Source organism: Dufourea novaeangliae, unplaced genomic scaffold, assembly GCF_001272555.1.
Source record: "Dufourea novaeangliae isolate 0120121106 unplaced genomic scaffold, ASM127255v1 scaffold72, whole genome shotgun sequence".
Lineage (NCBI taxonomy): Eukaryota > Metazoa > Arthropoda > Insecta > Hymenoptera > Halictidae > Dufourea > Dufourea novaeangliae.
In genome coordinates, this window is record NW_015373947.1 from 129931 (window position 1) to 143317 (window position 13387).

Here is a 13387-nt window from a genome sequence, read left to right on the forward strand (position 1 = left end):
GAAGTGTCTACACGTCACGTATAACAAAACCTCTGTAACCATGATTTTCATTGTTTTTAGTCATATCCAAAGATCAATATTGACCTGTTTGCCGGGACATGTTGTTCTTTCTCAAACCAGATAAAATCGGATTATACAAGGGTTGAAATGAATTCGTGGCGGCTGCGGAGGATTATTTTCTCGACACGTCCCGTAGCTTAAGACACCGTTACGTGTCCCCCAGAGTGAGAAACTTGGTTTCCATGTCTGGTGGTCCTCCACCCTCTGTATTTACTCTCCTTAATGATTCGTGTCCCGTAGTGGTCGGAACGGGCTCCCCTTGATATTTCCTGGCCGGTGGAATCGTTGTCTCCGTTGTGTTATCTGCACGCGATATTCCGGAAAAACGAAGGAAGCTGGAATGCCTGCCCGCGGGCTCCACGTCTTCCGTGTTCGTTGACGGAAAATATTCTCCGCTGACAGAGATGCCATTAATCGTGCAATCGTGCAGTCACCGTGCAATTATTTTTCCATGGACTGAAACAAGACGTAACATCCACGTAAATAATTTTATCGAAATTCAATTATCTAATTTAAAAAAATAATTTGCATTCCAACATTTTTCTCGAGGTAGCAAAATCAAGGATCGGCATAAATTCTAGGAATTTAAAGAAATTTCATTCATGTACATTAGAAAAATATACATACATACTACCAAGTATACTAGTAAGTATCCTACTATACTATCAAATATACTAGTAACTATCCTCCTGTACCATCAAGTATGCTACTAAGTATTTTACGATACTTTCAAGTATGCTACTAAGTATTCTACTATACTATCAAGTATGATACTAAGTACTATACTATCAAGTATGCTACTAAGTATTCTACTATACTATCAAATATGATACTAACTATTCTACTATACTACCAAGTATACTAGTAAGTATCCTACTATACTACCAAGTATACTAGTAACTATCCTCCTGTACCATCAAGTATGCTACTAAGTATTTTACTATATTATTAAGTATGCTACTAAGTATTCTACTATACTATGAAGTATGCTACTAAGTACTATACTATCAAGTTTGCTACTAAGTATTCTACTATACTATCAAATATAATACTAACTATTCTACTATACTACCAAGTATACTAGTAAGTATGCTACTATATTACCAAGTATATTAGTAACTATCCTCCTGTACCATCAAGTATGCTACTAAGTATTTTACTATATTATCAAGTATGCTACTAAGTATTTTACTATATTATCAAGTATGCTACTAAGTATTATACTATATTATTGAGTATGCTACTAAGTATTCTACTATAATATCAAGTATCATACTAACTATTCTACTATACTACCAAGTATACTAGTAAGTATCCAACTATACATAGTGGCCTCTATAAATGACCCCATTAATCTAAGCAGTTCTTTTTGAAGTGAACACATATTTCATACTGCTGAAAGCTTAATATTCTCCCAGATTCTTCAGCTCGGTTGATCACTTCATTTACCTCCAACCAAACACAATCAACGTCCAGCCAATTTCCTTTGCCCTCTGGACCACAAGTACGCGATAGTTCTCATCCCGGCGCAGAAACTTAAATAGCCGAGTAGTTCTCCGAAGTTTCCTGAGAAGAGTTAACAGGATTCCATCGAAAAGTCGAACGTGACATCTTTCTTTAATGATCAGTCCGGGTATCCCCTGTACGACGTACTCTTCTCTCCCGCCTGGTTGCCGTTCACGGTACACGACAAAGGCTCGAGGTATTGCAGTCTGACCTTTCCTGCCACCTAGGAAGTCCCTCTGTCGAGCAAGCTCCCTTCTTATCTCGCCTTCCACCATCCCCTCGTCTTTCGCTTAATATAGTCTAGGTGCTTGCCCCCTATGCGGCTGACATTGCAAAGGAATAGAGCCAGTGGCGTTCTGAAAGGACTTAGTCAGCCTTGAACACGTCTGACTCACCCGTGTCATCTATCTGAAAGCCTGCTTCCTGAAGACGGGCGGCAAACTTGTCATGGAACCTTTGATACATTCCTTGACTACGTGCTACTATGGTGCTGTCCGTGCTGGTGTGGCGTTTATAACGTAATTAGACGTCCTGGGTTGCAACTGTTTCAGTTTGGAGATTGACACAGTATTTTCGCTGGAATTCAATGGAGGATGCGGAGAGTAAGAAGTGAACAGACAGAAAATATAGGCCCCCTAGTCTTAGCAGTAGAAGTACCAAATTTGTTGAAATGGTAGATTTTGGGTTTATTATTTTATAGTTAGTGAAGTCGTGCTGATGCTTTGAAAAATTTGTGATTCTAACATGGATCTAGCAGAGACCTGGCAGATACTTAACAGAAACGTTAACAAAGAACCTAACCCAAACCTAATGGATACCTTTTTTAAGATCACAAATTGCAGCGTACTTTTGCGAATTGAAGTTTCAGAGGGCATGTGACTCAGCTATGGTTAAAACGGAGTCGATGGCTAGGTTCCAAAAACGTGTATTTCTACACTTACGTAAATCGATCGGACTCCGGAGGAAATATTTAGGAAGATCGCAATATTTCCTCGATGGTGTATTTCTTGTGGTTGTAAAACAGTCTTCGGTGTACGCAGTGAATATTCGAATCCCATTTTCTTAAAATCGTGACCTATAAGAAGTAATTTTGTATCGCAGTCTCTTTGTACATTTTTCTCATTTTTTTTTTTTTTTTCGTTTTTCACTGTCATTTCCAGAGATAACAAATTTTATTTCCTTTCTGGCAATTCTCCTGTCTCCCACTCTTCTTTGTTATGAAATCTACGATTCTTGAATTGAATAACCTGTTCTCTGTGGACGAGGTTACCTGTTATATTCAGCTTATTCCTTTATTCCAGACTGTTTACGCCAATGCGTTTGATACGGTTCTGTGACTCCAACGTCGGTCTTCGAGCTACTTCAAGTTCCCTTTAGTATAATTCTCTCAATTATTAGACACCACGATGTTTCCATACAATCTTGTTCACCTTTCTATCTACAATATTTTCATCTTCGTGAAATAACTTCAACCGAGAATCAGGAATACCTAACGAAATATTTCCTGAAACCTAACACAGGCTTAAGATATCTTTAAACCCTAATTTATTAGACGAATCTCAAATTTCAATTAGAAATACATAACATACCAAAATCACCATAACATACATATGCCTGAAACCCATCCCACGCGATCTAACCCAGTTCCTACCACAGATTAACCGCACAGCTCACCACATATACGATATCAAGCATTCTACCCAAACACTTCCACCGTTACCTATCCAACAGAAATGTTAACCCCTTGCCCTACGATTTTCTTGACGTCTGCAGACTCTAGGATTACATTGTTGTCGATAGTTTCCCAGAAACGAAAGAAAATCTGTACTCTAAAAGTTAAATATTAATCCCAGCAGCGTGGCATTTCACTTCGACTCAAACAAGACCGAATAATATTTTTCATAGTTGAATCGATTTTGGAATCGTCAACACATGTATTATAGGGCAAAGGTTTTAACTCGTCGATCGCATCTCTCATCAGCTTTATAGTCGCTAAGCATTCGAAGTTCAAAAGTCAGTTCCCAAGTAACCGTAACCACCTCGGAAATCCCCTTATTCCCTCAGAGATACACAACACAATCCACGAAGGAAGTCCGCATTCTCTGTCACCGGCGCTGCCTCCTAGCGTGTTGAAGTAGCGCCGAGCGAGTTGAAGCGAGACAGAGTGAAAGGGAGAGAGAGAGAAAGAGAGCGAGCATGCCCGCGGCAGTGGGTGAGCACGACGCTGCTGGTCTCTGGGTTCGCAGGAGGGCAGCAGCTCGACGCTGCTGTTCCCTCAGTCCGAGAGCACGCGCGACCTCGAGCGGATCACGACCGTTCATCCGTGACCACCGTGGATCGTGGATCGTTTCTGGCTCTCTCTCTCGATCGCGCGCGGGAATGAGAGAGCCCGAGTGTGACACTTGTGCCCAGTTGTGTCCAGAGTACTCCTGATGTGTTAGGTCTCCCCTTAGGTGCCCTAGGAGGTTGGACTCCGAGGATAGCAAAGGTGAGGATGTGTAGTGAGAAAGTGTATAAGAGTCCTTTCAGATGGTTACTTGCATCGTTAGAGTACCTAGAGCCTTCTTGGATCGAGGATTCAACAGAGGCAATAGCTTCGAAGGTGATCTGTTAGAGGATGTCCTCTAGTGTTTTTAGGTGATCTGGGAAGAGCTAATAACGTTTGATGTGTTGATGATCCTGGATTGTGGTTTTTGGCCGTGGATCCTGTTCAATGATGGTTGTTACATAAATTCAAGACTATTCGGACGTCACTTGGCACTCGAGGAATTGTGTAAGGATAGTAGCTGACATTCCAGGAGCTTTGAAGTTTTAATAGTGCAATGTGGGCTAAGGGATTGGTTATTGAACAGTCCCCTGGGTTCTGTCGTGCCTGAACCTGTTGAGTTGCGGTGGTATCGTCTTTATTATTAACTCTGGGAAGACGAACAGGCGATCTCGCGACACCTACGGGTTTCTCTATTTTTAATGCGGTCACGTGAATTCTCCAGGTACTAAAGTCTCGGGTGTATACACCGATCTCAGTTTTCTGTTACCCTAAGAGAAAACTGATAAGCGTTTTTAACGATACTTTCTGTAAGCTTTTGAAGCTCGCATTTCGTGACAATGGAACGGGAACACATGAGCGATCCTCTTGCGAAATTGAGGAACTGATAACAGTTTGAGACGTTGATCCGGGATCTGCCTGTCAGGAACGATGACGACCTAAGTCTCGAGGAGTGTCTGAGACCTTAATCCAGGTGTCCAATTATCGGAATTATCGTCGTCGATGTTGTGAATCCACAAAACCGAGGGAAGGCCAGGTGAATGTCAGCCATTGCCCAATATGGCGAAGTCTTTGAACCCGAACAGAGGCAACGAACTTTATTAAGATCAAGAATCAGATCGTCCTTACGTCTAACACGTTACATCATCAGACTCTGGAGGAACACAGAGATTGATTTCAATTGGCCACTTGAAAGAACTTTGACTTCAGTCTCACGGGACCAAGTTGGTTACCCCAAAGTAGCTAACGAAAGTTCATCCCGGGTTGGCGGAGTTCGAACTGTTTCACTTTTAGGAATTTTTTTTTTCGAAGTTGCCGTTTCGATGGAATTTTCTTATCCGGCCAAAATGGGAACGATGCAAGTTAACCGTGTGAAAAGGACTCTTTTTATCGCTGTAGCCCCATTCTACCCCTGCGAACAGTTTTTCTTTTGGAGTACCTGCGGTCACCGTATCACGTTCCTCGTGGGAAGGCTTAGAGCTCTTCCAGAGGGTCATATAACACGATAAAGCTGTCCGGTCGATTGTCATAAACGTTGACAGAGAATCGACCCTGTGTGGAGGGAACAGGCACGCGTTATTTTGCTAGGGTACGTGTTAAACGATTATGACGAATCCTCGGTTCTGTGGACATTAGGCTTCTCGGTATCGATTGCGAATGTCGCGGAGGGCTGCAGGCGCAGTAGACGGACAGGAAATATTTCTGAAACCGATGAGGTATGGAACCCATGACAGTCAGTTTGGTGTCTTAACCCTATTACAGTGCCCAGTTTAGCTGGACGTATAACGTAATTCTGAGGACCAAGAAATAGGTCAAGAAAATATGGAGCAAGATTTTTTTATAAGTGGGCAAAAAGTGGAGGAAAGATGAAAATACTGATGCATGAAAAGAAGCCAAAATTCATGGAATGGTTAAATAATTTACAATCCAGTTGTTAATCCCTTAGTAATTGTGTTAGGTATCTCTTTATAATTTCTTCTTTTTATAATAGTTTGAATGATAAAGATTAAAAACGCTACTGGGTCAGAAAAGGCTAAAATAATCGTTGGATGGTTAAATTATGTTTTACGTAAATATTAGCTGCTCGGTAATTATGTTATGATGTAATTATTCCTGTAAAGATTTGCACTGCCGTGCAAGGAGCTCAATTTCGACGGCGTCTTGCGTGTTAGGAAACTTGTAGCGAGAAGCAGTGCACTCAACGGAGCTTTAAAAGAGACACCGAGACCGTGTCTTCATTGTTCATCGTCGTTACCGGATATCGCCATTCGTTTCTTCATCCTACCGACACGTTTTGTCACAAAGAGAAGTGTTGATGATACCGCGAGCGAGATGAAACAGCTGCGTTCCAGAGACATGGCAATTGTGCAAACAAGATAGGCGATAGAGATCCGAGAAACGTGTTTCTGGATGATGTTAGCGATCCCAAAAAGCCTTGGATGCTTGTCGGTAATATAATACGTAAGATAGTGGTCCGACAATTATGAAAGACCAGATTACGTTGAAGCATTTATTTTTATCGGAGTGTCTATAATCGATTGGTTGATAAATAGTAGCATTAGGACAGGCGAACTGATTACTAATGTCCATCATGAAATTCGAGAAGTGGATTTAGGGTCTAGGAACTAGGGTGGCTAAAGTCTTTGGGACTTCAGTTTCTGGTAAAAGGCTTCAAGCTTAACACTAGAACTACCAACAATAAATATGGCAAACTTTTGAAAATTTACTAATTTATAAATTAACTAATTTCTTTAATGTCGTGTCGTAAGAAAAGTTACTAAAGATCTGTGAAAATTTATTGTTATAACATTTTAATCGTCGTTGTAAGAATGTATTGACCAGTAATTTTGACTGGCTTGGTTGTTCTAGTGTTAAATACATACTCTACATTAAGTATTTTAGCAGCCATTTATATATAGATATTAAAGTTGATTCTTCAAAAATATCAGGACTTGGATAATAATTTGGATAATAAACAATAGGGATAATTTATGGACTTTGTATTCTATCATCTATTTGCAGCTTTATTAAATCTGGTAGACTCAGTCGAAACTTAGAATAATTTTCTCCAACGTCAGCATCTGTACACTAGAACCTAATCCTTTGAAGACCTTAACGTTGTCAGTAAGTACGAAATTTTGTCAAAGTCACCAGGAAGACAGAACCTGATCCCTAGAACTGTTTGTCATGTTCAGTAAAGCAGATCCTCATTAGAGGATCCTTAGTATCCACTTCCTTTGACCAATATCAGAAGCAGTTGATTAAAGCTAACAATTTCTAGATTTGATCGCCAGACAAGCTGAATTTGCTGATTCAGTTATCTGTCCACTCGGGTTACATTGTGGTTGTTAACTTGGACTTCGATCAAAATAATTGTACCGTTTCCATGCAACTCTATTTATCTTCGCCTACTTGCGAGGGTCGTTAAGTGCATTGGCTGGCAAAGACCGCACAGCTTCCTGGTCGGAATTTCGGTACGAAAAAGATGACTGAGGCTTCCGGCTGATTCCCACAAGGAGACCCCCCGTGGAACGAGTTGACCCAGAAAAATCGTTGGGAAAGTGCAAAACACAAAATAGGGCCTGGCAGTCTGTTCACGTAATTCTCCACCCCTCATCGAGTTTAATAGAACCATTTCCCTAGGCAATTCCTTAAACTTTAATCGACGTGTTACCGGATGGCTCCTTAAGACTTTTAGAAAAATAGCAGTTTGGATATAAGTGAGTTTCGAAACGAGCTTATGTTCAATCTCTTTAAACTATCGAGTGAGAAAATGATACTACAGATGCTGTTAGGAACATTGTTTCTTCATGCTACAACCACCTAACTTAGGGATTTTGAATTGCATGAATTCAAAGAATTGTGAATTTCAAAAATTCCAGGAATTCTAAATTTTAGGAATCCAAGGAATTCTAGATTTCAGAAATTCAAGGAATTCTAAATTTTAGGAATCCAAGGAATTCTAGAGTTTAGAAATTTAAGGAATTCTAAGTTTTAGGAATCCAAGGAATTCGAGGTTCTTTCGGCATTTTGAATCTTGGGAATTCTAGGGATCCTAAATTTGAGGAATTCTGAGCATCTTAAATTTTAGGAACTCCGAGCGTCTTATCTTTTGGGAATTCTGGGCTTGATAATTTTGGGATTTCTAAATTTTAGGACTTTTGGCATCCTGAATTTTGGGAATTCTAGGGATCCTAAATTTGAGGAATTCTGAGCATTTTAAATTTGAGAAACTCCCAGCGTCTTATCTTTTGGGAATTTATACGTGACAATTTTGGGAATTCCAAATATTAAGAATTCCAGGCTTCTTAAATTTTGGGAATTCCAAATTTTAAGAATTGCAGGATTTTCAGAATTCTAGGAATTCTAAATGTGGGGAGTTTTTGGAATTCTAGATATTCTAAATTTGAGGAAGTCTAGGAATTCCAAATCGCCCGAAATATTAATTACAGGTAAATTAATTTGAAACCTGTGATCGAAACTCGGTCGGATCATCCCGGATTAGTAGAATTCGTTGCTTCGAGTCTCAACTGTTCCGAAAATCGTTCTATTTCCGTCGCAATGCGCGCCGTTTGGTATCCGCGACAGCGCGTTCGTCATCGTGACAAAAGTTCCCGCGTGAAATCCGTGGTCCCGTCCCGTCCGGATGAGAAACGTGGCTTCGGGAATCCGTTCGAACTGGATACGAGCTGGGAGTGTTGACCCTACAGCGGCGTTCGTTTGAAAAACGCGTTGACGGTCGACGGACGTTATGCGTCGCATGGGAATGAGTATTGCGCTCGAAATCTGGCACCCACTGAAAACCCCGCGAGGAGCAACAGCTTCACTCGGGGAAAAAAGAACGACCGGAATCCCGGATGGTGATTCGACACTGTCGACCGAAACTGCGGAAGGAATTGTAAACTTGGCACGCTGGGCGAGAGGGCGAGAGCTTTTTCTGGCCGACTAGCACGATTTTTGGTCAATTTTTAGGAATCGGAGGGGAAGGAGGTAGAGGGTCGGAGCGGATGCCAAATCTTGAGAGACTGAACTGCAAATTATTTCTGAGGAGTTTCGAGGGCTTGGAGTGGATTGAAATAGTAAATTTGTGGACATCTTGATAAAGAACTGTAGGAATTGGAACATTACTACAGATTGTGATAATTGAATTTGGGCGGTTCTCTATCTATAAACGCGCTTGGTCAAATTTGTTATAGGATACTGGTATTCTCATTTGTTCATGAGGTTATTTGAAATTAGACGTGGCTTTCTCTAGGTTTAGTACGAGTAGTTCTCTGTCTATAAACGCGCTTGGTCAAATTTGTTATAGGATACTGGTATTCTCTTTTGTTCATGAGGTTGCTTGAAATTAAGTGTGGTTTTCTCTAGGTTTAGTACGAGTAGTTCTCTGCCTATAAACACGCTTGGTCAAATTTGTTATAGGATACTGGTATTCTCTTTTGTTCATGAGGTTGTTTGAAATTAAGTGTGGTTTTCTCTAGGTTTAGTACGAGTAGTTCTCTGTCTATAAACATGCTTGGTTGATTTTGTTATAAAAACATCATCCTCACCATATGGTGGAATTACGTGGTTTGTACGAATGTTGTCACAAGTAGTTTGAGTAAACCACACGGATATTAGTTTCCCGTAATCTCGAACGCAGAATGAAACCATGTAGGCAAGGAAAATTTTGTGCATATAGGCAGAGAACATTCTATCAGTTTTGTCTTCAGATATTATTTCTTGAAATAATATCCAATGGAAATTGTGTTATTCCTTTTCAAATTCGAAACTTATATTAGTATGTACTACACGTAATAAATTCTTCTTCTGATTTTATACTGGCAATGTACTTACTCTGCATGAATTTTCATGAAACATAGGATTCACTTTTGAATTTGTAGGATCTTTTACGGCAGATTTTAGTATCGTCTCGAGTACTCTAAGCCACATGCTAATTTCAGTTAAACAGCATGTTGCATACGCGTGCAGACCGGTTCACCACGGAAATTTTACGGCGACGGAAATAAACAAAGTTTCCACCGCGGCGGGAACCGCGCCTCGGATTCGTTTATTTTAAAAATAAGTGCTTATTTTCGGTTGGCCAGTTTGCGGTTTTGCCTATCGAGACCCCTTGAAATTTCGCTTCCAGCTTGTGGATGCGACTACCGAGAAACCAATTTCCATCGCTATTAACGTCATTGGAAAGAATTAGCATTAATTGGAATGTTTATGGAATATCGATGAACCAATAAAGGCTTCGAGTCGGGGACAACAGAATCAATTTTCCTTCGTAACTAAATGGGAACTGAAGATTTAATTAATTTTCCAACATTCTCCTAAACAAAAACAATTTTCTAAAAATTTATTTAAATAGTTTTTTTTTTTAAATTGTAAATTTCCAGAAATAAAATAGAACTTCTAGGATGACAATGATAGCCTCTTCATCGAAAAAATCTAAGATGTTTCAGCTTGTATGTTCTCGAAATGCAATCTCAGCGTTGCGTGGGACTGAAAATGATTCTTGTTGCAACATTTCCCAAGTATTCGGAAACACACGGGACCAAAATTGCATCCCACCACCGATTCCCTCAAGGCAACCAAAGCAATTATTCCTGTCAATGACACAGCGGAATCCTTGACAGCGGTCTGGCATTCGTTCGTATTTTCGAAACAATTCGCGATCGCCAGTTGGCAAATGGACGTCCGATCATTGGGGTGCTGGTGCGCGGGTAGATTGCGTCCCATGCGTCTGGGGGAACATCGATTCCTGTCGATGCACCCATGTGACGCCGTCCATCGAATCCGTCACGGGACTCCAGGGATCCGTCTACGACGTTTGCACCGTAGGAAGATAATTATCTTCTCGGGTAATAAGGTTATGTTGCTCACGAAGAGCCATTAATCTAACCGACCAGAGCCACCTTCTACAAATGTAAAGTTCTAAAATACATAACTTTGCAGTGTGGATGGTTTGGTTCACCTAAGAAAGTGGATACAAGATAGTGGAGTTGGAGGAAGCAGTTTTTGTGCTACTTTGGAATCCCCTGGGTCTGACAGTAGATCCAATTTTAGTAGAAATATAACTTAGGGTAACCTAGATCTAATCTAACTCTAAACCCTAAAAGGGTCCTAACTTGGATTTAAATGTAATTGCGTTCCGACCTACCCAGAACCAAGTCTATCTTGAATCAGTGCCTAACTTGCATCCGGACCTAACAGGATACAGACCTAACTTGAACAGGTTTAACTTCAGGACCTGATCAGAACCTGATCAGAACTTAATCAGAACCTGATCAGAACTTAATCAGAACCTGATCAGAACTTAATCAGAACCTAATCAGAACCTAATCAGAGCCTAATCGGAACCTGATCAGAACCTAATGACGAGTTAATCAGGACTTAATCACGACTTAATCAGGACCTACCCGGGACCCAACTGGGACTTAACCAGGACCAAATCTAAGTGTACTCAAAGTGGAATGATGTTTATTCTGGACATAGCTGGGGCTCGAACCTTGCCTATAATTCTTGAACATGTGTGTCTCATACCATAACTTTTCAGACTACTGGGAATTACAGTGTTTCTGATCAAGTTTCGATACTACCTCTGATCCCATTGCTACTGAAAGCACGCGACTGCAAATTGATGTTCATTTATGCTCTGCACAGATGCACAGATAGATAGAACCTGCACGCGAAATTTTTGCACGTACTGAGTTAGCTTGAAAGGATCTTGTGTGGTATAGGGAATAAACGAGTTTGGGCTTTCTAAACGCGATTTAATAATGGAACACATGTAGAGGAAGCTCTGATGGACGAATAGTGGTAATCTAGCTTGAAAGCATGGATTTTTTTTCGGATAGGGATGCGGATTTGTTACGGGACGTTACACAGTAGCGGATTTTCGGTTGAAAATACCACCTGTTATCTTGACTCAAAAAGGAAAATTTAGTTCTTACGTATTATATTGAAAATTAACTTTGTGGTGATTTTAAAATTTTGACATGTTCTTCAGGCAGATATTTTTCAAGGTTGCGAGGATTGAACCGCTTTATAAGCGATGAATAGATTTCCAGAAAAATGACGATTTCGTTCTGCCAGAACAGTTTTATTCAATTTTCATCCGTTTATTGCTCGCATGGTTACAATTGCCGTATCCAGACTGTTTTTCACTTTCATGCACATTCACTTATTACCGCTCTGAATACGTTCAAACCACTGAAGAATATTTAAACCTATTCGAATTGTTTAAAAGCGATATATTTTTCATGGCAAAACGTTTTTTATCAGATAAAATTTAGGCAAATGTTTAACTGTTCTTCGAGTAACTAGTAAGCATTTTATTATATTTAATGGATTTTCACGGTAAGTCTTTAACATATTTAGAAGCTTATCTCCAAAGTAGGGTTAATTTAGTTTTCATGCAAATCTCCTGCAAAAGGTACGCGCACATTTCCATCTTGAAGCGGCAAAGACTCACGGGATGCCTCTTTATGTCCCTTCAGGGCAAACATCCCTTTCCGGTTCTTGCACACGTAAATAATTCGCACTAGAATGTTTGCTCTGCTTTTGCGTCACACAGTGTTACACGTCGCAGAGAATGGGCAAGCAGAAAAATAACAGGGTAGCCTAAAGTGTGGCGCAACTATGTCAGTTTCATTTTCCACTGAAAATTCAACGTATGAAATTTCAACACAATTCTACTTCACCTACAAACATTTAATATTTAGATGAAACGAAAAGTATATGCAAATTTTAACTTGGAAACAATTTAGGTCTGACGTAAACCCAGTTCAGGTTCTACTTAGACATACTTTCGGCCCTATTCAGACATATTGTGGGCCCTATTCAGTCATATTTTGGATCCTATTCAGACATATTTTGGGCCCTATTCAGATATACTTGGGCTATTATTCAGAAATACTTTACATCCTATTCAGACTCACTGTAGATTCTAACAAGTCGTAATTCAGGTTCTATTCAGACATACTTTGGACACTATTCATACATACTTTACGTCCTATTCAGACTCATAGATTCCATCAACATTTAATTTAGGTACTATTCAGACGCATTTTAGGCCCCATTCAAACCCAGTATATCATCTTCAGACTCGTATATTCCATCAACATTTAATTTAGGTACTATTCAGACGCATTTTAGGCCCCATTCAAACCCAGTATTACACCTTATTCAGACTCAGTTCAGCCCCTATTCAGGCCCATTTCAGGCCCTATTCAGACCCAATTTATACCCTATTCAGGCCCATTTTAGACCTCTGGCTTGGTGCTTTTGTAGACCTGGCCTATATCTGGTCGAGATAAATTCTCCGTCATAGGCCCATTTTAGGACCTACTTAGACCTCTGGCTTGGTGCTTTTGTAGACCTGGCCTATATCTGGTCGAGATAAATTCTCCGTCGATGTTCCTTGTCTAGTTTAACTTTCACTAGCTGATTTACGTATAATTAGGTCATAATTTACCCTGACAGAGCATCTTTAAACGTATCCATCGTCATCCCCGCCAGACAGGGAAGTGTTTACAGTATGGAATTCATAGGCAGATCGGTTATCAC